The sequence below is a fragment of the Stenella coeruleoalba genome (assembly GCF_951394435.1).
Source record: "Stenella coeruleoalba genome assembly, chromosome: 7".
Classification (NCBI taxonomy): Eukaryota; Metazoa; Chordata; class Mammalia; order Artiodactyla; family Delphinidae; genus Stenella; species Stenella coeruleoalba.
The window spans coordinates 70,639,667-70,665,091 of NC_137153.1; the positions used below are offsets into that span (position 1 = coordinate 70,639,667).

The following is a 25,425-nucleotide window of genomic DNA, read 5'->3' on the forward strand; positions in this document are numbered from 1 at the left end:
ATATTCACTAGTTTTATTTTTTAGATTCCACGTATAAGTTGATACCACATAGTATTTGTCATTCTCTGTCTGGCTTATTTGACTTAGCATAATACCCTCCAAGTCCATCCATGTTGCTGCAAATGGAAAAATTTCATTCTTTTTTGTGGCTGAGTAGTATTCCATTGTATATGTACACTACACTTTCTCCATTCATCTGTTGGTGGATGCTTAGGTTGCTTCCATATCTTGGCAATTGTAAATAATGCTGCTATGAACACTGGGGTGCATGTACCTTTTTGAATTATTGTTTTAGCTTTTTTTGGATATATACCCAGGAGTGGAATTGCTAATTATATATATATATGTTCTTTAATTTTTGAGAATTATTTCTTATTTTCTGGTGTTCCTTTTTCAATGCCCCCTGTTCTTGGTTTATGGATGTAATATTTTCTCAAATCTCTCTTAGTAAAATAGAGGTAAAGTTCTCTTTTCTTTCCTACCTTATCTCTGTTTCCTCTCAGTCAATTTTTATTTTTGTTTAATTTGGTCTTTTCATTCATGCTGCAAGTTTTGATGAAATGCCTGGGAGTTCTTGGTTGTCAGTTTATATTATGAATGAAAGAATGCTGACAGCAAGCTCTATTCACGTAGGAGTGGGGCTTGAAGACTGAAAGCACTGCTAGAGTGTGAAGAGCAGGGAGCCAGCCATTAATCTTGGGAGGGGTGGGGCTGGGGTCCACCAGAAGCCTAAAAGAAGTCTTTATTTGGAATTCTAGCATCTACACTACCACTCCTAATTCTTTTCGAGATGGTTTACAATCTGTTCAATTTCTTCAGAAGGGAGACTTCTAGGGTTTTGTTGATTTTTTGTAAGGTCAAATACTTAGTTGGCTGCTGGCTCTGCCTATGGGGAGGGTGAGGGCATGTCTTGTATTCAGATCCTGACATAAGCACATAGTTTCCAATCCCACTTAAATCCTACTTTGCCATATTTGCTATTGCCAGGTCTGCAGTTTCACGGAAGTTCTTCTGAGAAGAAAAATTTCCTCCTATGTTGTGCCCCTCAAGACTCTAACTTGAGTCTAAACTTGAACTTTCTCTACTTTTTTCAGTCATGGCCATTTTTCTATTTGCTTTTTTTTTTAAAAATAAGTTTACTTATTTATTTATTTTTGGCTGTGTTGGGTCTTTGTTGCTGCACACAGGCTTTCTCTAACTGCAGCGAGCAAGGGCTACTCTTTGCTGTGGTGCGCAGATTTCTCATTGCGGTGGCTTCTCTTGTTGCGGAGCACAGGCTCTAGGCGCACAGGTGTCAGTAGTTGTGGCATGTGGGCTCAGCAGTTGTGGCTTGCAGGCTCTAGAGCAAGGCTCAGTAGTTGTGGCACACAGGCTTAGTTGCTCTGTGTCATGTGGGATCTTCCTGGACCAGGGCTTGAACCCATGTCCCCTGCATTGGCAGTTGGATTCTTAACCACTGTGCCACCAGAGAAGCCCTCCATCTGCTTTTTGGAGTTGAGAAATTTGTTGAAATATGTGGTCTGATCATGGTCCCTTATTCATTCTACTCTATTGGTTTGTCTGAAAAGGAAAGCCATCATTATAATTTACATGGAGTACCAGGAGAAAGGGAAGGCAAATGAGTCAGCAGAGTAAGCCATCATGATATGGAAGTCACAGCAATTCTTATTAAAATCCCTGCTCTCACCTATCGTCCAGCACCCTGATATTTTTAAGGTATCTTTAAGCAGCTAATCTGAAAGAACTGTCTCTCTCTCATCCATGCTGCCCTGGCTCAACATCTTAACCATCCAGCTCCTCTTTCCTCCACACTATTACATACATGTGCCATGTGTGTCCCATGACATATCACATCCCTCTACCCAAAATGGCACACCACTTGGGGAATAGTGATTTTCATTTGAGTCTACATTTTTCTTAAGAATATTTTTTTCTTCTAAAAACAGGGGAAGGATGCAGAGTATAAGCATTTATAGCATTGCCCAAATTCCACGTTCTGGTGGATGGGGAGGGTGGAAGGCTGTTAATCATTGCTTTTAATGGTTGTTAACCCAACAAAAATGAAAAAATGAATTTCCCTGGAGCAATAAAACAGTAAGGTCATATCTTTTCCTTTACAGAGAAATAAAGCCATGTAGTTGGGCAATGAAAGACAAAGGAAGAAGACAGAGCACCTGCTTGAGGAATTGTTTTTCATATTGGAATAGGTATTCCCCATACCCACAAAATTAAGTAACAGATAAAACTTTTAATAGAGAAGACGACTGAATAAAGCCCTTATTTACATTTCTTGAATAGCATTGCATTCTGTTAACTCAAACTGCTGAAATGACTTTTGAACTGTACTCAGAGTCACAGAGATATATGTCTACTTTGGTTGTCTCCCCCATCACAGTCATAAATACAAAGAGTGAAGCCTGCTAAATCTGTCATTTCATAGCAAAAAACAACACCATGACAATTTAACTAATGATTCCCTCACACCACTTTTATCATACAAAGAAAGGTTCCTCTTTTTGACAGAGAATGACATCTGTGCGGATTCTTTTTCGGAAGGGCGGAAATGTGTGTCTTGGTGAGAGAGAACATTGAATAGAAATACAGAAATGAGGCAAAGAAATAAGCCTGCTCCCTCTTAATGCCTTTTACGATTACTTTCTCTCTCCCACTCTCTTACGTCTTCATATCCTTTCTAAATATAGCTTGTAAGTGGATGTCTTAAACATTTGAGTTGGACTGAGTTGGTGCCAAGCATTTGATGGACCTCATACTGTGAAATTAAGATCTCTTTTATCCCTTACTCCTTTGTTCTAGTCAAACTATTCTAGTGACTGTCTCTTTAACATGTCTGAAGGCTTCTTACTGTCATGCTACCATTTACATTGTTTTCCTTACCTGAAAAGTTGCCTCTCACTTATATATCTAAAACTTTCATCCCTCCTTTAAGGTCTTATCCAGATCCTACCTCCTCTGTAAATCTCTTAGTGACTGACTTCTTCCCCTTGAAGTATTCTCTCCTTCCTCCGAATTTCTATCACTTGTATTATCTGTTTTGTCTTATGACTCTTGTGGGTACACTGTCTCTAGTATCTCTCTGGCTGCAGCAAGATTACTCACAGTCTTGGCTTTTGTGACCAATGCCCATTAGGGTGTTTCATGAACAAAGAAAGCACCAATTTTAGAAGAATTTAAAAAACAGATTTATCACTATTTAATCTAAAAGCTTAATATTTTAATATTAAAAATAGTTGTTATTTCATGCTTGAGAGAGGACAAATGCTATTGAAATATTTCATCAAAATATCTACAGCCAGCTAAAGGACAAACAGCTGAATTTACAGGTCAGTTTCCTTATCCAGCCATCTTTTCCCTTATTCTCTGTTACTGCTAAAGTTGAAAACTCTAGTTCATAGTTTATGGTTTTCATACAGAGTTATGAACATCAGACTTGAACATAGACCAGAAATTAGGCATAGATTCCTCACTAAAGACTAATTACAGCACTGCTTTCTACTTTAAGTTATGAGCACACCCTACTGCAAAACTGGAAAGCTGAGTGATTTATATTGGGAGAGAGGAATGAAGGATTCCTAATCCACTGTATGGCTGCATTTGGCTCAGCTAAGTAATTCTTCATATTCCATGGAAGCTTGTATATATGGGTTTAAAATATACTCAGTAATAGGTTACAGATTTTTTTCACAGATGATTAAAGGAAATCATTAAGGTAAAGGGTCAAAATCATGGTGACTGAGCTACTTTCACCACAATTAGGACTTCCTCAGAAATTTTATATGTAGATTGAAATTCATGCTATTTCATTCCTGATGAAATATGTTCAGGATATAACAGCAATTATTAAAACATCTAATATTTATTGCATGATAACTATGTGTCAACCAGCATAAGCATTTTATATGGATTATTCCTTGTAAACCTTAGTATAATTATTTGAAGTAGGTACTATTACAAAGCTTATTTACTGATAACTAAATTATGTCATAGAGAGATCGAGTGACTTGTCTAAAATCACGTAGCTTGTGAGTGGTCCAGCTGGGTTTTGAACCCAGAAAATCTGACTCCAGAACCTTAAGTCTTAACCACTGTGCTTTCATTCTGGATTGCTATTTGAGAAAGCCACTTAGAGAAACGACTGTGGACAGAAATGTCAACTTAATTAAAATGTTTTAATCTCATTCGTCATTTAATAAAGATTTACGCAAGCACCACTTCCTCTAACATCAAGTGTTCTTGTGCATTGGAAAAGCAACATTTTACAAGGCTGCCATTTTCTTTGCCATAAAAGCTGAAAAGACCTACAATCAATAGCTGCAATTTATTTGTATTTAAAATGTCACTATTTCCCTCAAAACTGAAAGAATATTACAAATAATGTAGTTGACCATCACCTGTATTCTGTGAATAAAGTGCTCCGTGAATAGGTGCAAACGTTTTTCTTTGTGTAGTGATGCCCTTCCTTTCTATACACATAACTGGTGTAACATTCAGTACTTATTCCAAGACAATCTATACCACAGTGCATAAAGTGATCGTTCACTAAACAAACAAAAATCTTCTGTGGCACAAATTTTCACTGGTGAGAAAACAAGTCATCCAGCACTTATTTCTCACATATTATTATTTGTATGCCAAATGTGGTCTGGTCAAACTTTAAAGCAAAATGTCAGTTAACAGCACACATGATATTAGTTGCTTTTAAAACAATATGATACTGAAATCCCAAGAAGTTATATTCTAGATGAATTTTATCAATAGCTTGTTTTGTATCATGGTTTTAAAATATGCCCACCAATTTTTTGACATTCCTCCCTTCAGAAGGTCAATTTTAATTCCCCTCCCCTTGATGTGAACTGGACTTAGTAGCTCACATCTAATAAAGAGAATATGGCAGAAATTTTGTCAGGCTTCTGAGACTACGTCATAAAGAGCAGTGAGCCTTCCTCTTTGCTCTCTCTTGGATCACTTGCTCTCGGGAAATCTAGCTGCCGTTTTGTGAGAACACTCAAATAGCTGCATGGAGAGGCCACGTGTCAAGGACCTGAGTTCATCCAACAATCACAAAAGAAGTGAGGCTCCCTGCCAAAAGTCATGTGAGTGAGCTGTCTTGGAAGCAGATTCCCCAGCCCCAGTCAAGCCTTCTGATGACTACAGTCCTGGTTAACATGGTTGACACCTTGACTACAACTTCTTTAGAGACCCTGGGCTAGAACTACCCAGGCAAGCCACTCCTAAACTTCTGACCTACAGGAATTATGAGATAATAAATTTAAGTTGTTTTAAGCTTCTGGGTTTTCTGTTAATTTATGATATAGCAATAGATAATTAATATACTTTGTTTCCCTTCTGTACACACTATCATCATTAACTTTACAACTTGTTTTGTATTTTCTCTGCAGTAACTTGAATAATAACTATTTTTAACTTGGTGCAATTTAGAATATGTTTTATCTCATCTCTCTTTAGTAGCAAAATTCATCATTTCTAACTGGAAAGGTATAAATTTGCATGTGTACTAGAAAAACACAATTATTTTATGATCACTGTGCTCCGCTGAAATTCTGATGATTTTATGCCACTATTGGAAAACATTGTATCAATGAATTAAAAGACTATGAGAAAATGGATCTCTAGTCTACTGAAAACCAATTTTCAAATAAAAATCATTATATTTACTATTTGCTCTTCATTTTTAACTGCCTTAACAAAATCATGATACATACGGATTCACTGTAGCATATTCAAATTCATCCTCCATATTTGCACAGACACTCTTTTAACTACTTAACTTTATAATTTTTCCTCAATGATAATATTTGCATTAAAATTTCCAGCAATACTTTTAAGACTATCTGAACTATTTTTAAGTCACTATGCCATTTTGTAAAAAAATACGTAATGCAATGTAATAGTAACACAAATTTGTAATTTAACATATACAAATAAAAAGACAAATAATACATATCTGCCTGCCAAGTGTTGTTGCAAATATTAATAAAATAAAAAATCTGTAATCAGATTGATAAAAAACATACAAATAATCCATATCATAAACAGAAGAGGAAACATAACTACAAAACCAACTGATATAAAAAAGATGACAAGAGAAAATTATGGACAATTTTAGGCAATAAGTTCAACAACATAGATGAAAAGATCTTCAAAAGACCAAAACTACCCCAGTATAGTTGAGAAGACATAAGAACCCAATTAGCCCTTTAAATCAGTAAAGAAATTGAATTTGTAGGCAAAAATTATCCCACAAAAACTCTAGGTGCAGATACTTTCAGTGATGAATTATACCAAATGTTTCACAAAGAAACACCAATTCTACACAAAGTTTTCCAAAACAGAGACAAGGAGCAAAAACTTCCTAACCTTTTGTGATGCCATAATTACTCTGATACCAAAATTAGACAAAGACTTACAAGAAAATAAAACTAAAGACCAATATCCCTCATGAGCATAGATATAAAATCCTTAACAGAATTTTAATAACTCCTTAATAAAATTTTAGCAAATCAAATTGAGCAACATATAAACAGATAATACATCATAAGCAAGTGGACTTTACACCAGAAGTGAGATTTTGATATAACAGTTACATGAAAATCAATGTAATCCATCATACTAATAAAGTGAAACAGAAGAAACATATGATCATCTTAATAGATCCAGGAAATACACTTACCAAAATTCAACACCCAGCATGATAAAAACTAGGAATGCAAGGTAATTATATCAACTGATAAAAGGATGCTACAAAAACTTATATGCTAAAATTATACTTAGTGAAGAAGGACTAAACTGCCATCCCCAAAGATGGAAACAATCCAAGGCTATATGCTCTCATCACTTCTATTCATTAGAATAGAGGTTTCAGCTAGTTCAATAAGGCAAGAAAAAGAAACAAAAGACATACAGTTTGGGAAAGAAGAAGTAAAGCTGTTAACTCAAAGACAGCATGAGGGTCTGCCTAGAAAACTTTAAGGATTCTGTAATAAGCTACTAGAACTAATAAGTAAATTTTGCAACAGATATATTTCACACAGAATATAAGGTCAATATAGAAAATTCAATTGTATTTCTATATATTAAAAATGAAAAACTGGAAATGAAAACTAGTAAAACACATTTACAATAATATTTTTAAAATAAAATAGGAATCAATATAACAAAATACGTGCAAAACTTGTACATTGAAAACTACAAAACACTGCTTAGAGAATTTAAGGGAGACCTAAATAAGTGGAGAGATATACTATGTTTATCAAGTGGGAGACTAGGGACTTCCCTGGTGGTGCACTGGTTAAGAATCCGCCTGCCAATGCAGGGGACATAGGTTCGAGCCCTGGTCCGGGAAGGTCCTGCATGCTGCGGTGCAACAAAGCCCATGCACCATAACTACTGAGCCTGTGCTCTAGAGCCTGCGAGCCGCAACTACTGAGCCCACATGCCACAACTACTGAAGCCCGCGTGCCTAGAGCCTGTGCTCTACAACAAGAAAAGCTACCACAATAAGAAGCCCATGCACTGCAACCAAGAATAGCCCCCGTTCACTGCAACTAGAGAAAGCTGGCGGGCAGCAATGAAGACCCAACACAGCCAAAAATAAATAAATAAATAAATTTATATAGAGAAAAGTGGGAGACTAATATTGTTAAGATTTTAATTCTCCCTAAGATGATCTATCCATTCAATGCAATTCCAATCAAAATCTCAGTAGGATTTTTTTGTAGTAATTGACAAACTTATCCTAACATTTATATAAATGCAAAGGATCTGGAGTAGACATAACAAATGGGCAAAGAACCAAGTTGGAAAACTTAAAGTACTTGATTTCACGACTTATTACAAAGCTACAGTAATCGAGGAAGCACATACTGGCATAAGGATCAATGTACAGAACATTGTAACAGAATAGAGTCCAGAAAGGTACTCACCCATATAAAGTCAACCTTTCTGATAAAGATACCAAGGAAAAAGGGCAGTATTTTCAATAGCACTGCAATTGGATGCCCATATTTTTAAAAAAATGAATCTCAAACCTTACCTCACAACATGTACAAACATTAACTTGAAAAAGATAACAGATTTATATGTAAGAGATAAAACTATAAAATTTCTAGATAAAACATATAAGAAAATCTTTGAGATCTTTAATTAAACAAAGAATCCTTTAAAATTTACAAAATTGATATAAAATTTATAAAAAATAAAAATAAAAAATAGACAAATTAGATTTTATCAAAAATGAAAACCTTTTATTATCTGAGAGATACTGTTAAGAAAATTAAAAGGCAAGTCACAGACTAGGGGAAAATATATGCAAAACATATATCTGATTAAAAACTTGTATCCAAATTCTATAAAGAACATTTATTCCTCAACAGAAAGAAGAGAAACAACCAATTTAAAAATGGGCAATATATTTGAACAGAAACTTCATCAAAGAAGATACTTCAAATAGAAAATAAACACATAAAACGATGTTGCACTTCATTAATTATTAGGGAAAAGCAAATAAAAATCATAACGAGAGAGCTCTACATACCTGCTATTATGGCTAAAATTTAAATAACAGACAAAAAAATGTCTTAGTATGTGTATGGAACAACTGAACTCTTATGGCTGATAGGAATGCAAAATAATAGAGCCAATGTGGAAAACGGTGGGCATTTTCTAACAAAGTAAGCATATACCCACGCAGCCCAGCAAAAGCACTCGCAGATGTTTACCAAAGAGAAATAAAAATATCTGTCCACATGAAGATGTGTACCTGAATGTTCACAGAAACTCCATCGAGGAGACATCACCGTAAAGGTTAAGAGCATGAACTTCAGAGCTAGGTCACATAGAAGCTGTATTAGTAATAGCCTCAAAATGAAAACAATCCTAATGTCCATAAACGGGTAAATGAATAAACACATTACAGTACATCCATATAATGGAATGCTACTCAGCAATGAAAAGGAACAAATTACTGATGCATGTGACTATGAATGAATCACAAAATAATTATGCTATTATTATTGATCAAGGCCAAAAAAACCTACATGATTCCATTTATATAAAGTTCTAGAAAATGTAAAGCCATAGTGATAGAGAGTCAATCAGTTGTTGTCAGATCCTGGGAGAGCAGAAAGGGAATTGACTGCAAAGGAGTACAAGGGAACTACTTGGGGTGATGCAAATGTTCAGTATCTTGATAATGCTAGTGGCTACATAACTATACACAATTGTCAAAACTACTCAAACTTCACATTTAAAATTAGTGAATTTTTAAAATATAAATTATATTTTAATAAAGCTTATTAAAAAAAATAAAGAAAATAGACAGGAAAATATTCCTCTAGCCAAGATGAATGCCACCTGTTAAGAAAATAATGACATTTAGAAGCACAATAGGATTTTATGGAAAAATCATGATTTACCTTATGTTTCAAATTTGTAAAAAATGTGTGAATAAAATTGTTTTCTTCATTTTTTTCACTAACATACCACTTGTAGATCACTTGATAGATGTCCAAACTTTGTGACACAAGAATCTAGAACATAGCTCTTGGTGTGAATTTGCCCTGACTTAACAGTAGTAAACTTTTAGTTTTCTTCACTGAATTATTTTAGTCTACTGCTCCCTAAATGTAGACATTTCTCAATATCCTGTTCTTGGTCCTTCACCATCTTTTTCTTTTTTCCAGTTCTTCACCTTTCCCCATATCTATGTCCAGTATATTGTGACTTTGTAGTCACTCTCAGTAGAAGTGGAGTATACTTCTATACCCCTTGACTTTGAGCTTAGCCATTCTTTGGTCAATGTTATGTTTAGTGCACTTGACCCAAAGAGAAGTTTAAATGTGTTTGCAGAATTAGCTTGCCTTCTAGTAAAGGCAGACCTCAGACATACTGAGTGTTCAGTTCCAGATGGCCACAATAAAGTGAATATCTCAATAAAGGGGGTCACACGAATTTTTTGGTTTCCCAGTGCATATAAAAGTGAACTTTATACTATACTGTAGTCTATTAAGTGTGCAATAGTATTATGTCTAAAAAACCAGTGTGGTACCTTAATTTAAAAGTGCTAACCATCATCTGAGTTTTTAGTGAGTCAACTTTTTGCAATAGTAATATCAAAGATCACTGATCATAGATCACCATAACAAATATAAAAACAAGGAAAAAGTTTTAAATGCTGCAAGAATTACCAAAATGTGCAAAGAGACACAAAGTGAGTAAATGCTGTTGAAAAAATGGCAGTGATAGACTTGCTCGATGTCGGGTTGATACAAACCTTCAATTAGTAAAAAACAAAGTATTTGCAAAGGGCAATAAAACGAAGTATGCTTGTACTTCTGTAACTGCCTTGAAACGATGTTCTCCTGGGTAGCTTCTGTCCCTTCAGCCTGAGCCTTAGAGCAAAGCCTACATGTGTTAACCTTCAGTCAAACTGAAGACCCATGAGCATGAGAAGAAATACTATATGCCATTGAGTTTTGTGATAATTTGTTATGAAACATTATTGTTGGCACCTTCTTGTTCTTTATCATTCCTTCCCTTCTCTTTTCTAGGGGCATTTAGTGGAAGAGGTTATCTCCTCCCATTGCTATAATCATCACTTGTAGGGAGAAGACCACTAAATCCTCTTCTAGCCTGGCCTTCTTCTGAGCTCCAGGCTCTCACATGGTATTTAAACAATAAGTACCCACTTGATATACGATAGAAGGAAAAAAAATGAAACACATCAATTAGTTGCCTAGTAGATATTTATACACTTTTATACATAACTTGCTCTCAGTAAATATTTTTGAAGTTAATAGAACTACTATTGCTATAATTTTAATTGGGAGAGGATTACTTATGATTACTTTCTCCCAGCAAGATATAATCTGATCTTGTTTTCTATTTTATCTTCTTATTTAGAAAAGACCCCTTAAAGAAAAAAATGAATCTTAGGATTCTAATTAATAACTTTTAAATTATTTTTGGTATAACTCTTAAGAACTTTTTAAAAAATTTAGGTACTTATATTGCTATAATGTAGAGCCTATATTTACATAAAATATTTAGCTTCTCCCTTCACTATAGTATAGAGTTTTCATTTTTAATAGGAAGAAGCATAGATGCCTTGGTGTTGGTTTAGTTTACTGAGATAACTTTTTAAAAAAATTCTTTTCTCCATTGAAGTTCCTTCTTTCTTTCTTTCTTTCTTTCTTTCTCTCTTTCTCTCTTTCTCTCTTTCTCTCTTTCTCTCTTTCTTTCGCCACACTGCATGGCATGTGGGATCTTAGTTCCCCAAGCAGGGATCAAACCCACATCACCTGCATTGGAAGTGCGGTGTCTTAACCACTGGACCGCCAGAGAAGTCCCTATTGAGATAACTTTTTAAAGATTTTTGTGATTGGCTTTGAGAGTATATTAAGGTAACATAATTGCTATATAATCTATCATTGTAATGGATTAAATGAATAAGGAAGCAAATGACTGTAATGTCAGGTGTTTGAAAATTAAGGTGTATGAACAATTTATTTTGGAGATGTAAAAGACAAACTATTAAATATTTGATGGGGAGTTATTGAGATAAGATACTTTTCTCCATGTTTAAATTTTATTAAAATATACTATTTTTTTAAGAACTGTTACAGATTTGCAGAAAGTTTGGAGAGAGTTCCTATATATTTCTTCAGGTAGTTTCCCCTGTTATTAACATATTAGTGTAGTATATTTATTACAGCTAATGAACCAAAACTGAAACATTACTGTTAACTAAAGTCCATAGTTTATTCAGATTTCCTTACTTTCCACCTAATGTCTCTTTCTATTCTGGGATTTCTTCCAGACGACCACATCACGTTTACTTGTCATGTCTCCTTAGGCTCCTTTTGGCTGAGACAGTTACTCAGACTTCCCTTACTTTTGATGAACTTGACAGTTTTGACCAGTACTGGTCAAGCGTTTTGTAGGATGCCCCTCCACTGGAATTTTTCTGATGTTTGTCTCATGACTAGACTGGAATAATGGGTTTAGGGGAAGATGATAACAGAAGTAAAGTGACATTTTCATCCTATCATAACACGGGTATGTGCTTTCAATGTGATTTAACACTCTTGATATTGACCTAATCACCTGGTTGAGTTATTGTATAACAGATTTCTCCTCTGTAAAGTACCATTCTCCCCATTTCTATACTCTACTCTTTGGAAGGAAGTCACCATGTGCAGCCCACACTGAAGGAGCGCAGTGGTATGGTCTCCCTTTTTGAGGATGGAATACTTAATTATAAATCACTTTAAAATTCTTCTGCATGGGAGGTTTGTCTCTTCTTCCTCACTTATTTATTCTATCATTTATTTATATGTGGTATGGACTAAGAGATATTTATTTTATACTTTGGGGTATGGTACAATGTTAGTTTATTTATTTTTGCTGCTCAAATTGTTCCAGCTTTGGCCATTAGGAGCTCTTTAAGTTGGATTGAGTTGTCTCTTTTCCCTTTGACAAAATTCCATCAATGTAGGTTTTTTGTTTTGTTTTGTTTTGTTAGTTCTTCCTTTAGTTCTTCCTTCCTTTTTTAGTTCTTCCTTTCTGCCACACTAATGTGTTCCATGCTCATCTTGTGTGTATCTCCTACTCTAGGTCCAAAATCAACCATTTCTCCAAGGATCCCTTGTTCCATTTATTGGAGAATGATATTAGAAACCAAGATATAGGTGCTAGGTTTAATTGTTGTTACTGGGTACTCTTGCTTGTAGGGTCTCTCAACTGACAGAGCAAGGACTATATGTATATATATTAACCCAAGTAATAAACTTATATCCATAAATATTTTCATATGTTATCTGTATCTATATTACATTAAACATGAGTACATAATAATGTCTCAAACTCTAATGCACTACCACATGGACCATTCTAGCCTCCTTCCCTTGCTTAACTGTAGATTCCTACTCTAACAGTAAAAATCCTAGGTCACACCATCTACCATACAATTACTTAATTTTTCAATTCCAGTATACACATATAGCATGTATACACATATATCAGATTTGTTAATCCCTATCCGCATGGGAAACAACTTTATTAACTAGAGTGCTGTGCTTATATACATTTCCTTTTGCTTTAGTCCTCCAGACTCTACTCATTCCAAAGTTACTTAGGTCAGCAGCTTCCCCCCATGCCTTTCAGTGAGGTTGTTTCTTACATTTGTAATAGAGTTAGATTTGCTTGTCACAGTCTGCTTTCCTTCTTGAGATCTCTGACCTCTTAATTGATTTTTTAAAAGGTACGTAGATTAAAGTTTACTTTTTGCTGTAAAGTTCTGTGGGTTTTGACAAATGCATGGTGTCAGGTATCTGGCATTATAGTAGCATACAGAATAGGTTCACTGCCTAAAAATCCCTTGTGCTTCACCCACTCATCCCTCCTCTCTTGTCCCCAAACTCCTGACAGCCACTGATCATTTTGCTGTCCATTTCCATAATGTCATATAATTGGAATCATAAAATACATAGACTTTTCAGACTGGCTTCTTCCAACTAGTAATCTGTATTTTAGGTTCATTATGTTTTTTCATGGCTTGATTGCTCATTTGTTTTTATTGCTAAATAATATTCCATTGAATGGATGTACCACAATTTGTTTATCAAGTCACCTATTGAAGCATATCTTAGGTGCTTCCAAGTTTTGGCAATTACATCCCATAAGAATGTATGAAGGCTTGCTTCTCCACATTCTCAACAGTTGTTTCATGATGAAAATAGGAAATTAAGTGAACATATACTTACAAGATGCTGAGACTCCCAGATATCTTCCCTACTAGGGTTCCAGAATTCTTGCACCAGACTTTTTATCCTCCAGGTAGGATGTGGAAAGTGTTTTCTCTGGAGGATCTAAAGAAGGATACAAGAGGAATGATATGACATTAAGAATTCCTGCATACAATGGCCCAAGCAGGTCACAGTCCCAAAACCCTACCTAAGTTTCTCCAATCCCATTGAGTTTGTACTCTTTCATTCTCAATGTAAGGAGACAATGAAAAAATTACAAAAATTCAGAGGAAAGCTTCTAACAAGCAAGGTCGACACCAACAAAATAGAAAAAGGCAACTTGGAGTAAAGAGACACTGAAATGAGAAAAAAATTTAAATATTATTTTCCTTAGTAACCTCAGAGATAGAAAATATTGCAACCACAAAAAGAGAACAGAATATAAAAAAGAAATATTCAGAGAATAACACTAGTTTTTAGCAAGCAATAAAAAATTATAGCAGAAATGAAAAACTCAATTGAAAGCCTGAAAAGATGATACAATTAAAAAAAAAAAAAACCTTGGTAGATAAAGTAAACAAAATAAATAGAAGACAGAACAGGAGGTTTAGTAAGTTACAGTGCCAGAAGAGAAAATAGAAAACACAGAGGAAAGAGTAATGATACTATTTGAGCAAAATTTTCAGGATTAGAACATGGCTTTCCAGATTAAAGGGGCTCACTGACTATCTAGAATAGTGAATAAAAACAGGCTCATAGCAAAGTAATAGTGAAATTTAAAAACAGTAGAGACAAAGAACAGGCTCTAAAATCTTCCAGGTAAGAAACAAATTAGGGCTCACATAAAAGATCAGTAATCAATATGGTTTTAAATTTGTTAAGACTAGCATAGGAAAATAGAAGAAAATGAGAAACACCTTCAAAATTCTAAAGGAAAATGACTTCCAACCTAAAATTCTATACCCAGCTAAACGTTAATCAAGTATTGGGATAGAATAAAAATATTTTCAGACATGCACAATCTTAAATAATTTATCTCCCACGAATGACTTCTCAGGAAGCTCTTAGAAGATGACCTCCATCAATATGAGAGCAAATCAAGCAGTGAAAAGCATGGAGTACAGGAAACAGAAGAAGAAGAGTTGACACAGATGAAAGGTAAAGTTGTCTGATGATGGTGAAAGGAGATTTCCATAAAAGGGCTGTCAAGTAGTTGATTGGCAACTAGTCCAGCTGGAGCATGTCAGAAGGCTCCAGGAGAGAATTCTCCAAGAAGATGAAACTGTTGGAATGCTTCATGTGCAAATTGGTTGACAGCATATTGAAATAGTTGGCAGAAAGTTTGGGGCTGAAATAGTGATAAATATACTCAGAACTATACAAAGTAAAAAGCAAAAAAATTATTAATTCCAGGCAAAGGAAAAAGTATTGCAGGGAAAAAACTCCTATCATAGTTTCTTAGCTCTGAATAGCATTTGCACAGTCATAGTAAAGTAAACACTGAGTACTGACACAAATAAATTGTGATATAACTTTATTGGGAGGATAGGGGAAGGAAGAAGTATAAGTGTTTTAGTGCTAGAGTTGAAGTGAAAACTCTTCATATTCCTAAATCAGAAAGAAAGACATAATAATATCTTTTAAAAATTAACAATTATTGATACACTTTTTAGACATATGGACATAAGCTGTGAAAGGGTTAAATGAGTAGAAATTTTAAAGATTACCTTTAAAAAAGGCAAATGGTGGGGGAGGGAAGAAACTGTTACTTTTGGTAACTAACTTGAAGAATTGGCTTTTATATGTATACAAGTAAAATTTTGATAAAAATAGAAAGTAAAAATTCACACACAAAACAGACACATAGATCAATGGACCAGGATAGAAAGCCCAGAAGTAAACTCATGCACTTATGGTCAATTAATCTCTGACAAAGGAGGCAAGAATATATGATGGAGAAAAGACAGTCTCTTCAATAAGTGGTGCTGGAAAAACTGGACAGCTACATGTAAAAAAAATGAAAATAGAACATTCTCTAACACCATATACAAAAATAAACTCAAAATGGATTAAAGACCTAAATGTAAGACCAGCTACCATAAACCTCCTTGAGGAAAACATAGGCACAATACTCCTTGACATAAATCACAGCAGTATTTTTTTGGGTCCATCTCCTAAAGTAAAGGAAATAAAAGCAAAAATAAACAAATGAGGCCTAGTTAAACTTAAAAGCATTTGCACAGCAAAGGAAACCATTGATAAAACAAAAAGACAACCTACTGAATGGGAGAAAATATTTGCAAATGATGTGACTGATAAGGGATTAATATTCAACGTATATAAATCGCTCACACAACTCAACATCAAAAAAATGAACAACTCAATTAAAAAATGGGTGGAAGAACTGAATAGACATTTTTCCAAAGAGGAAATGCAGATGGTCAACAGGCACATGAAAACATGCTCAACATCTCAAATCATCAGGGAAATGCAAATCAAAACTACAGTGAGATAGTACCTCACACCCATCAGAATGGCTATCATCAAAAAGAACACAATTAACAAATGTTGGCGAGAATGTGGAGAGAAGAAAAACCTCATACATTGTTGGTGGGAATGTAAGTTGGTGCAGCCGCTATGGAAAACAGTATGGAGGTTTCTCAAAAAACTAAAAAGAGAACTAACATATGACCCAGCAATTCCATTCCTGGGTATATATCTGGAAAAACAAACAAAACCACTAATTTGAAAAGCTACATGCACCCCAATGTTCATAGCAGAATTATTTACAATTGTCAAGATATGGAAGAAACTTGGAGGGTATTATGCTAAGTGAAGTAAGTCAGACAGAGAAAGATAAACCATGTATGATATCACTTATATATGGAATCTGAAAAATAAAATAAACTAGTGAATATAACAGAAAAGAAGCAGACTCACAGATACAGAGAACAAACTAGTGGTTATCAATGGGGAGGGGTGCAGAGGGGCAATACAGGGTTGAGGGAGTGGAAGGTCCAAAGTATTGTAAGACAGGCTCAAGGATGTATTGTACAACATGGGGAATATAGCTAATATTTTGTAATAACTGTAAATGGAAAGTAACCTTACAAAATTATATACAACTTTAAAAAAATATAAAGGAAAATTTAAAAATTCACTAAAATAGCACACGAGAGTCAGAATTTGGCTGATTCCGGGCAGAATCATAAATGACCCTCTTCCCCACCACCCTCTTAGTCCAACATACAGTTGTTCGTATGTATTGGTAACACGCAACTTTTTGCTTTGACTAAAAGAGAAGTGAAGAACTTGGTATGTTTGTTTTTGTAAGAGGGGGGCGGTGAGAGGTAGGATAATGATTGAGAGACTAGAGGAAATATTTGACATGTAGCTTTTCTGTGTATGTCCTCTTGGTCTGGGCTGCTTTCTGTGTTTAGAAAGAAATGACACCAAAAGATGGAGAAGCTATTTTCACCAGAGGCTTTTTAATGTTCTTGACCAAGCTGTCTTGTTATAGGATGCAGTGACAAAGTGTAGCTCAGAGTTAGGGAGGAGATGGTTCTCCTGGTTTAGAACATTTCGAGGAAGTAGCTTAACACATCAACAACCTTATGTGGGATACTATTAGCAGAGGCAACAGGGAGATTCCTTCAGGAAGGTTCGTGAGTAGCATGCGTATTTTGACTAGCTGAAGTTGAGCTAAAGAGAAAGAATATGGTTGATATTACTCTGTATTTGTCGCAAAGAAGCAATGTCTTTAGCATATGTGTTTCCCCCAGAAAGTAGAGCTCACGTCAAGGGCTTGTGTGTGGTAATCCCAGGGAACAGGAGTTGGGGGCTGGAAAGATTGAATAGGGAGGGTGGTAACACCAGTACAAAAATATATTACTGAATTGATCACCACTTGGGTAACTGACGTTCCATCCTACTGGAAGTCTCTGAAATGCCATGTAGAATTCTCCTCAGAATTACCCATTTGAGGGATCACAGAAGATGGAAACATTTGTGCATGACTCTCATCCCCCACTGGCCCAGGTTTATACACGTGGGAGTATCTTTCCCTTAGACAATACTCAGAATGGGAGAAGTCCCTGACAGAAAACAAGAGATTTCCTGGTGCAGCTGAGGCTACATACTCTCAGGTTACACTTGTAAAGGTGGTTCTTACATTAATGACTGGAGTAAAATGTTGTCTACAGGATAAGAGGTGAGGCAGATGAGGTGTTTGCTGCAGTGTCTGATATAATCTTATGTGGATTCCCTGAAATACTTGGGGGAGAGGGGGTCTTTGAAGTGGTCCTATATGAGCAAGCAGATAAGAATAACACTGGAACTTGGAGTATAACTGTTGGAGTGACATTAATTATTTATATTTTCTGGCTGCTGAGGACTGAGTTATTCTGTTTGTATTTAGATTTATATTTGTCTTTTTTTTTACTTTTTATTTTATATTGGAGTGTAGATGATTAACGATGATGTGCTAGTTTCAGGTGTACAGAAAAGTGATCAGTTATACATGTATCTATTCTTTTTCAAATTCTTTTCCCATTTAGCTTGTTACATAATATTGAGCAGAGTTCCCTGTGCTATACAGTAGGTCCTTGTTGGTTATCTATTTTAAATATAGCAGTGGGGGAAGGGATAGTTAAGGAGTTTGGGACTGACATGTATATTTATCTTTTATAAGGGCTCAACCCCAAAAGGATGCTAGGAGAAGGAGAGTTTGGAGATGGGAGAGGTTCTCAGTCATCTTCACTGATGAACCTGCACCAGAGAGGTGAGCTTATCTTTCATAATTTTTTTTTTTTTTTTGCTAGCCACAGCTTATGGGATTTCAGTTCCCCCACTAGGGACTGAACCTGGGCTATGTTAGTGAAAACACCAAGTCCTAACCACTAGACCACCAGGGAACTCCCAGAGGTGAGTTTATCTTGAGTGTATGACTCTCAATCCCATAAAACATAGAGATGACTCCAAAAATCATACTGAACTCTAGTTTTGACTGGAGAACACAAACCTTGAGCTGTGAATAGAAAATGGAAGTGAATTGGACAGGCTGAGTGGAGCCTCCCCAGACGTGTTAGTTGGCAGCCAAGTACTTGGCACCTCTTGAGGAATGCCGGTCTTTTCACTTAACATTCCTGGTTAGTAAAACCAACTCTGCTACCATAGCCACAGCAGATTGAATGGGGGACTACAGGAGAGGCTAGAAGCAACCAGATATGGCCACGGGAAGGCTGACCATGCAGCTGATGAGGTAACTTTTCATACTACTCCCACATTGCCCTGGAACCTTGACATATGCCTCTAGCATCAAAGGGAGCGTCGTACGACTCCTTTGCATCCTAAGGGATCTAGCTGTGGCAGGAGTCAATTCTGAGCATGTCAAAATAAGTGTTATACTGTGCAATGCTTTCTAATAGTAGATACTTCTTACCAATGAATCAGAAACATATTTTGAGAAATTATCATCTATCATTTCTCTTTATTTTATATTCTTCCTACTCTATGTTCAAGCATGTATCACAGCTGGCTCTGTGGATATTATCTCAAGGGCAGAGTGTGCTTTCTGTGTGTGTGTGTGTGTGTGTGTGTGTGTGTGTGTGTGTGTGTGTACATGTATAAGAGATAATTCTCATAGGGAATAGAAATAGTCTACAAGATTCTTTGCAGACGTATTTAGTTAAGATGAGGTCATACTAGATTCATGTGGTCCCTACTCCAAAGACTGATGTCTTTGGACATCTTATAAAAAGAGAAATTAGAGACACTTAGAGAGAGAAGACAGCCACGTAAAGACAAAGGCAGAAATTCCTAATGTAGCTGCAAGCCAAGGAACACCAAAGGTTGCCAGCAGCCACCAGAATCTGCAAGAGGCAATTAACTATCTTTCCCTGGATCCTTCAGAGACAGCCTGGCCCTGCTGACATCTGATTTCAGACCTCTAGCTTCCATAACTGTGAGGAAGTACATTTCTGTTGTTCTAAGACACTCAGTGTGTTACTTTATTACAGTAGCTCTAGGACACTAATACAAGGAGATACTTGTACATACTCAGTTATCTTGGCCAGAAGTTTGACAGAAGTAGGAGTGGAAGCCTGGGCAAGAGAAGAGGAGAACGAGGAGAGAGATCTGTGAACGGCAGCAGCAGAGAAGAGCTATGCCTTTGTATTAGGATTTTCAGAGAAACAGAACCAATAGGAGAGAGAGAGAGAGATTGATTTATTAGAAGGAATTGGCTCATGCAGTTATGGAAGCTGACAAGTCTCGAGATCTGCAGGCTGAAGACCCAGAAGAGCTAATGTTTCAGTTTACGTCTAAAGGCATGAAGAAAACCTATATGTCCTATCGTGAGAATATGGAGGAAAAGGGGAAAACCTTCATGTACTGTGGGTGGGAATGGAAATTGGTGCAGCCACTGTTGAAAACGGTATGGAGGCTCCTCAGAAAACTAAAAACAGAACTACTATATGATCCAGCAATCCCACTCCTGGGTGTGTATCGGAAAAAAAGCAAAACACTAATTCAAAAAGACACATGCACCCCAACGTTCACTGCAGAATTATTTACAATAGCCAAAATATATAGGCAACTTAAGTGTCTATCAACAGATGAATGGGTAAAGTGTGGTATATATACACAATAGACTGTTATTCAGCCATAAAAAAAGAATGAAATTTTACCATTTGTGACAACATGGATGAACCTGGAGGGTATTATACTTAGAGAAAAGCCAGACTGAAAGACAAATACTGTATTCTTTCACTTACACGTGGAATCTAAAAATTAAAACAAATGAACAAATATAACAAAACAGAGACGGACTCACAGATACAGAGAACAAACTAGTGGTTGCCAGAGGGGAGGGGGTGGGAGGAGGGGCAAAATCAGTGGAGGGGATTAAGAGGTACAAACTACTAAGTATAAAATAAATAAGTTACAAGGATGTAATGTACAGCATGGGGAATATAGTCAATATTTTATAATAACTTTGTATAAAGTGTTATCTAAAAATACTGAATTACTATGTCATATGCCTGAAACTAATACAATATTGTAAGCCAACTGTAATTCAATTTTTAAAAAAGAAAAACAAAACAAAACAAAACAAAATGCTGTGTCCCAACTTGAAAGGCAGTCCGGCAGGAGGAGTTCCCCTTACTCCCAAGAGGGTCAGGCTTTTTGTTTTATTCAGGCCTTCAATAGACTGGATGAGGCCCACCTACATGAGGAGGGACAATCTGCTTTACTCAGTCTACTGATTCAAATGAATGCTAATCCCATCCAGAAACATCCTCGCTTACATACCGAGAATAATGTTTGACCAAATGTCTGGGGAGCCCCTGTCCCAGTGAAGTTGACACGTAAGAGTAACCATCACAGACCTGCTTCCTGGCAGGACTAGCATGGAGAGAGCAAGTCCTTGGCAAGCAAGGTTCAGAGGTGAATGAAGCAGAGGAGATACTTACTCAAGAAACTTAGGGGCAAACACTGCCAGGAAGCTACAGAGAGCTGTCATCCTCAACGGGCCACATGGATCTAGTTTGAGCGGTCTGACCATAACTAGGACCAACCAAGGACATGATACATAATGACATCCCACTTCTCTTCTGCAAAGGTTCAGCAACACATGAGCCTCCAAAACCTGACACAACGCTAACTGAAGTTATTTCTCACAAGCCCAGCGCATGAGAGCTGAAACTGATCCGTTAGTTTCCAGAATAGAAAGAGATGAGAGTTCTCACACACTTGTGTCAGTTACTTGGGATTTATACTCCCTCTATAAAGCAACTTCTGGCAAAATAAAATATAGAAAAGGGCAGCCCCCACAACACCAGAGATCAATTACAAAGCCCTGTCACATAGAACCTATTTTAGTGAATGCCAGACTACGACTTGATACTTGGCCATTTAATTGTCAAGAAATAGAAGTTTCTCTGCATGACCCACAACTCTGATTACACACTGGGCTACTGGCAGGTATCTCCAGCTCTGCTACTTGATAGTAATGGAAGGATCTCCTGTGCTCTGCTGTGAAGGTTTCTGCTGCCACCGCCAAGACCACCCAAGAAGTAAGGCCTTCAGACAATAGAGAGGGAAGCTCTTAGGACATGCACATCCGATGCTACAAACCCCAAGTACTAAGTGCATCCAACTCAGTATATTGTGATGAAGCCTCTCTATCACGATTTCCCAGGAAATCAACTTAGCCTGAATATAAAATGTAGAAAAATGTTAAATCAGGGCCAGGTAGTACAAGGACTGTAGAAAGCAGGCTTGTAAAGGTGCTGAGGCCAGCAGGTTAGGACCTAAGATTCAGTTACTGCTGCCATGATTCAGTCATGAAGAGCGTTCCCAGGATTAAAAAGCACAGGGATGTGGTGCCTTTTGGAAACTCTGCAGGCAGGAAGGAAGCTTTTAGTGAGTGGCTGCTTTTCTGGATAATTTTCATCCCTATTGATGGTGTAGGGTTCCTGGAAAAATATAGGATTTGGCATCAGGAAGACTGGGGTTTGAATTCCAGCCCTGCCACTTAGGGACCCTGGGCAAATTACTTAACCTCTTCGTTCTTCAAAGTAATAGTTTTCTTACCCACATCTTCCCCTTCAGCTCAGTTCAGAACTTACATTTCTAATTAGGACTTTATATTCTGGCAAGAGAAAGCCACTTTGGGAGGCCGTTTTCCAAAAATGACCCAGGTCTCCAGTCAATCAGCAATTACTAAACTGACCAAGGTTTCAACAGCCAACGGCTCTTTAGAAAGAACACTAATGAAGGAATTACCTAATAAGTGAATGAGTGTACAAGTAAAGGAAAGAATATGGACAGATGAGAGAAGCACAGGAAAAAGAAAAAGGATATAGAAGCATTTTCTGGGTCTTCTCAAGCGAGATTCTTAAATGGAGAAGGTCAATTGCCTGTGGCTTCTGAGGCCATAAATTGCGGTCCACTTCTAATCTGAAACACCCTTTAAAGGCCGTTGCAAATATGATTTTCTGCCACTGCAGTGGCTGGGGTAACCTGGGGAAATCACACTTTTGTAGTGCATGTGAAGGAAACTAGTGACACTGATAAGGGACTAATGAATGGCAGGTTCTTAGCCAATGAGCTGGGCCTACAAAAGACCTGGCTTTTCAGAACAAGCTTCTCTAACCCTTAGTGGCCACCTGAGAAGGCCACCCTTAGGCCCTAAAGCACGGCTCCCAGCTGCCTTGTATTAGGAGAATCTTCTGATGCTCACCCCTCATGATTATGAAGAGAAGGTCCCCATGACATCACTGATGTCATCACTCACCTCCACACACATACACGAGCACTCATTTATTCTCTAAGGGACTATCAGAGTTAGAAGAGCTCTCAGAGAGCATCTGACCCAGCATCTTTATGTTACAGAGGAAGAACTGGAGGTCTGAATCAACAACTTACTTTTGCTTTCTCATTCTGTCCCTGACGGGCAGGATCCAGCTTTATTCTTGCCATTATACATCACCCTCGCTTCTCAGATGGCCATGAAGAGAAAACATCATGGACAGTTAGGATGTAAATGTCAAAGTTAGGTGGAACCCAAGGTGTCTCTTGGCTTACTCATTTACTCCTGTTCCTTTGAGGAAGGATATCTATTAATGCTCTTTAATGCCTGTTTTCTCATCTCCTAAACTCAGATTAAGAGGAAAATAATGAAGACCTGGCTGGTCGGTATTTATAAAGAGCTTTTATATACAGTATGGGTTTGGATCTTCATAAGGACACGGTGTGATAGGTAGGACGTGTAGGTTTCCATTTTACAGGCAGATACAGTTCCAGAGAGGCTACACTTAGACATGTCATTTTCAATACCATGTGAATCATCTGTTGTTGTTCCTTGCTTTCTTGTCTATCTGAGGAAACCCACTGAGTCACCAAGGAGCAATCTGAAAGTCTTCTTTTTTTACCTTTCCTTAAACTTATGTAGAGCCAGCCAGCCCCCTGCTTTCTTTCTGTTATCACAAAACCGGTAGCATCTCCCAAATAAAAAATGTACCCCTAGGTCATATTGCTTGTACATCACACACACTTTTGACTGGCATTGGCTATCATAAATCCTTTCTCAGATAATATAAGATGGATAAAAGAAAAAAATAATAGGTAACTTGAATGTAAAAGCAACTGCATTCTATGTTTGTTCCCACCACATTCATGAAGTCCACCGAAAAATATCTGTAATTAAGTGATGTTGACAAAACAAAACAAAAAGTATTGGATTGCAATTTACTACCTCTTACTCGTATTTATATAGCACTTCAAAGGAATACTTCTTTTTTTCCCCCTATTACTCCCATTTTATAGGTGAGGAAATAGAGCTTCAGTGAGTTTAGGTGAAATGGATTTCCTGTGTCTACCTACCAGCACTTTGCACAGGTGTTCCACAAGTATTTGCTGAATTGAAGAGCATTCACTTCTGTATCTCTTTTTGTACTTAATACTCAAATTAATGGTTGAGCCAATTTTTGTTTTCTGGGAGAAGTGCACACCATGGAAACGTGCCTCTGGGAATGCAAATAGCCCACACGCTGTATTAGGCAACGATAAACAAATGGAGATTTGCACACATGTAATTAAGAATAGAAAATACAAACCTATGTGCAGAACCATGATTTATGGTCATATTCACCTGCCTTGAAAGCTCACATTAGATTGCTCCTCGTTTGATTACCAAGCTGGTGTTTCAACGCAAAGCATATGCTTGTGGGCTCCCAGGTTTGCTGGGCTTATGAATTAGCTAATAACTTTGAAACGAACCTTCTAAGGGAGGACTGGTTTATGCCTCAGCAATGCAAACATGTGCAAGTGAAAATATATGCATCTCAACTGGTTATTTTTGTAGGTAGGACAAATGTGTAAAAATATGTTTCCTAGAAAAAAATTCCGGTTTTGACTGTTTGCCAAACGTTACACAAGTAATTAGTGATGTTGTTAAGTGCTCAGCAGCTCTTCTGAGACTTCTTTTTTGGCACCAAATATATGCTCATTCTCCAATGAATAGGCACATTGGATATTTTTAAATATTCATAGAACAAAGCTGCTGGTTTGACTTATAAATGGGCAGCTGCCGCTTAGTCCCTCGCATTTCTCCTTTGCAGGTTCTTGAGAACCTGAAAAGGGACAGATGAGTTTTTTTCAAAACGTTAGCTCAACTTTTCCAAATTGTAAGTGAAGTATCCTAAAGCAGTTGTGTTGTCTACACTCCCATCTTTACCTTGCACTCAGTTCTCCCTAGTGTATTTAGAGGGTAAAATTTCCAATGCAAAACCAGAAAGCATAAATCAAAGTTTCTTCAATTCCACTTTCCAGATTCAATGGATGTTGTTAATATGAATAGACTAGCGTCCCAACAGTAAACCTTGGGTCTTACCACCATGTAAATTCGGAATGTTTGTCAATATCAGTTGCTGCCTTGATCAAAATGCAGCAGCTGTGGGATATCAGTAAAGAGAACTCCCCTCCTATGCGTAGACCTGCTGTGGTCAGTGTCATCCTAGGGCGATACATGAGCTAGTCTGTCCAGCTGGAGCTCCTCACCAAGGTCTTTCCCCCTAGAGGGGACCGTGGCCAGTAGAGGGCCTCAGAGGGGTCACCTTGAGGACCATGTTGTGTTGGAGCC

General features: G+C 36.9%; 1 long non-coding RNA gene across 1 annotated transcript in view; it reads right to left on the reverse strand.

The window, feature by feature from the left end:
• LOC307188997 overlaps positions 1–14,515 on the reverse strand; it is a 154,682-nt gene extending 140,167 nt beyond the window's left edge. The window contains exon 1 of the long non-coding RNA XR_013829092.1: positions 13,800–14,515. This is a non-coding gene — a long non-coding RNA (uncharacterized lncRNA). The remainder of the gene's footprint in view (positions 1–13,799) is intronic.
• Positions 14,516–25,425: the final 10,910 nt, after the last annotated feature.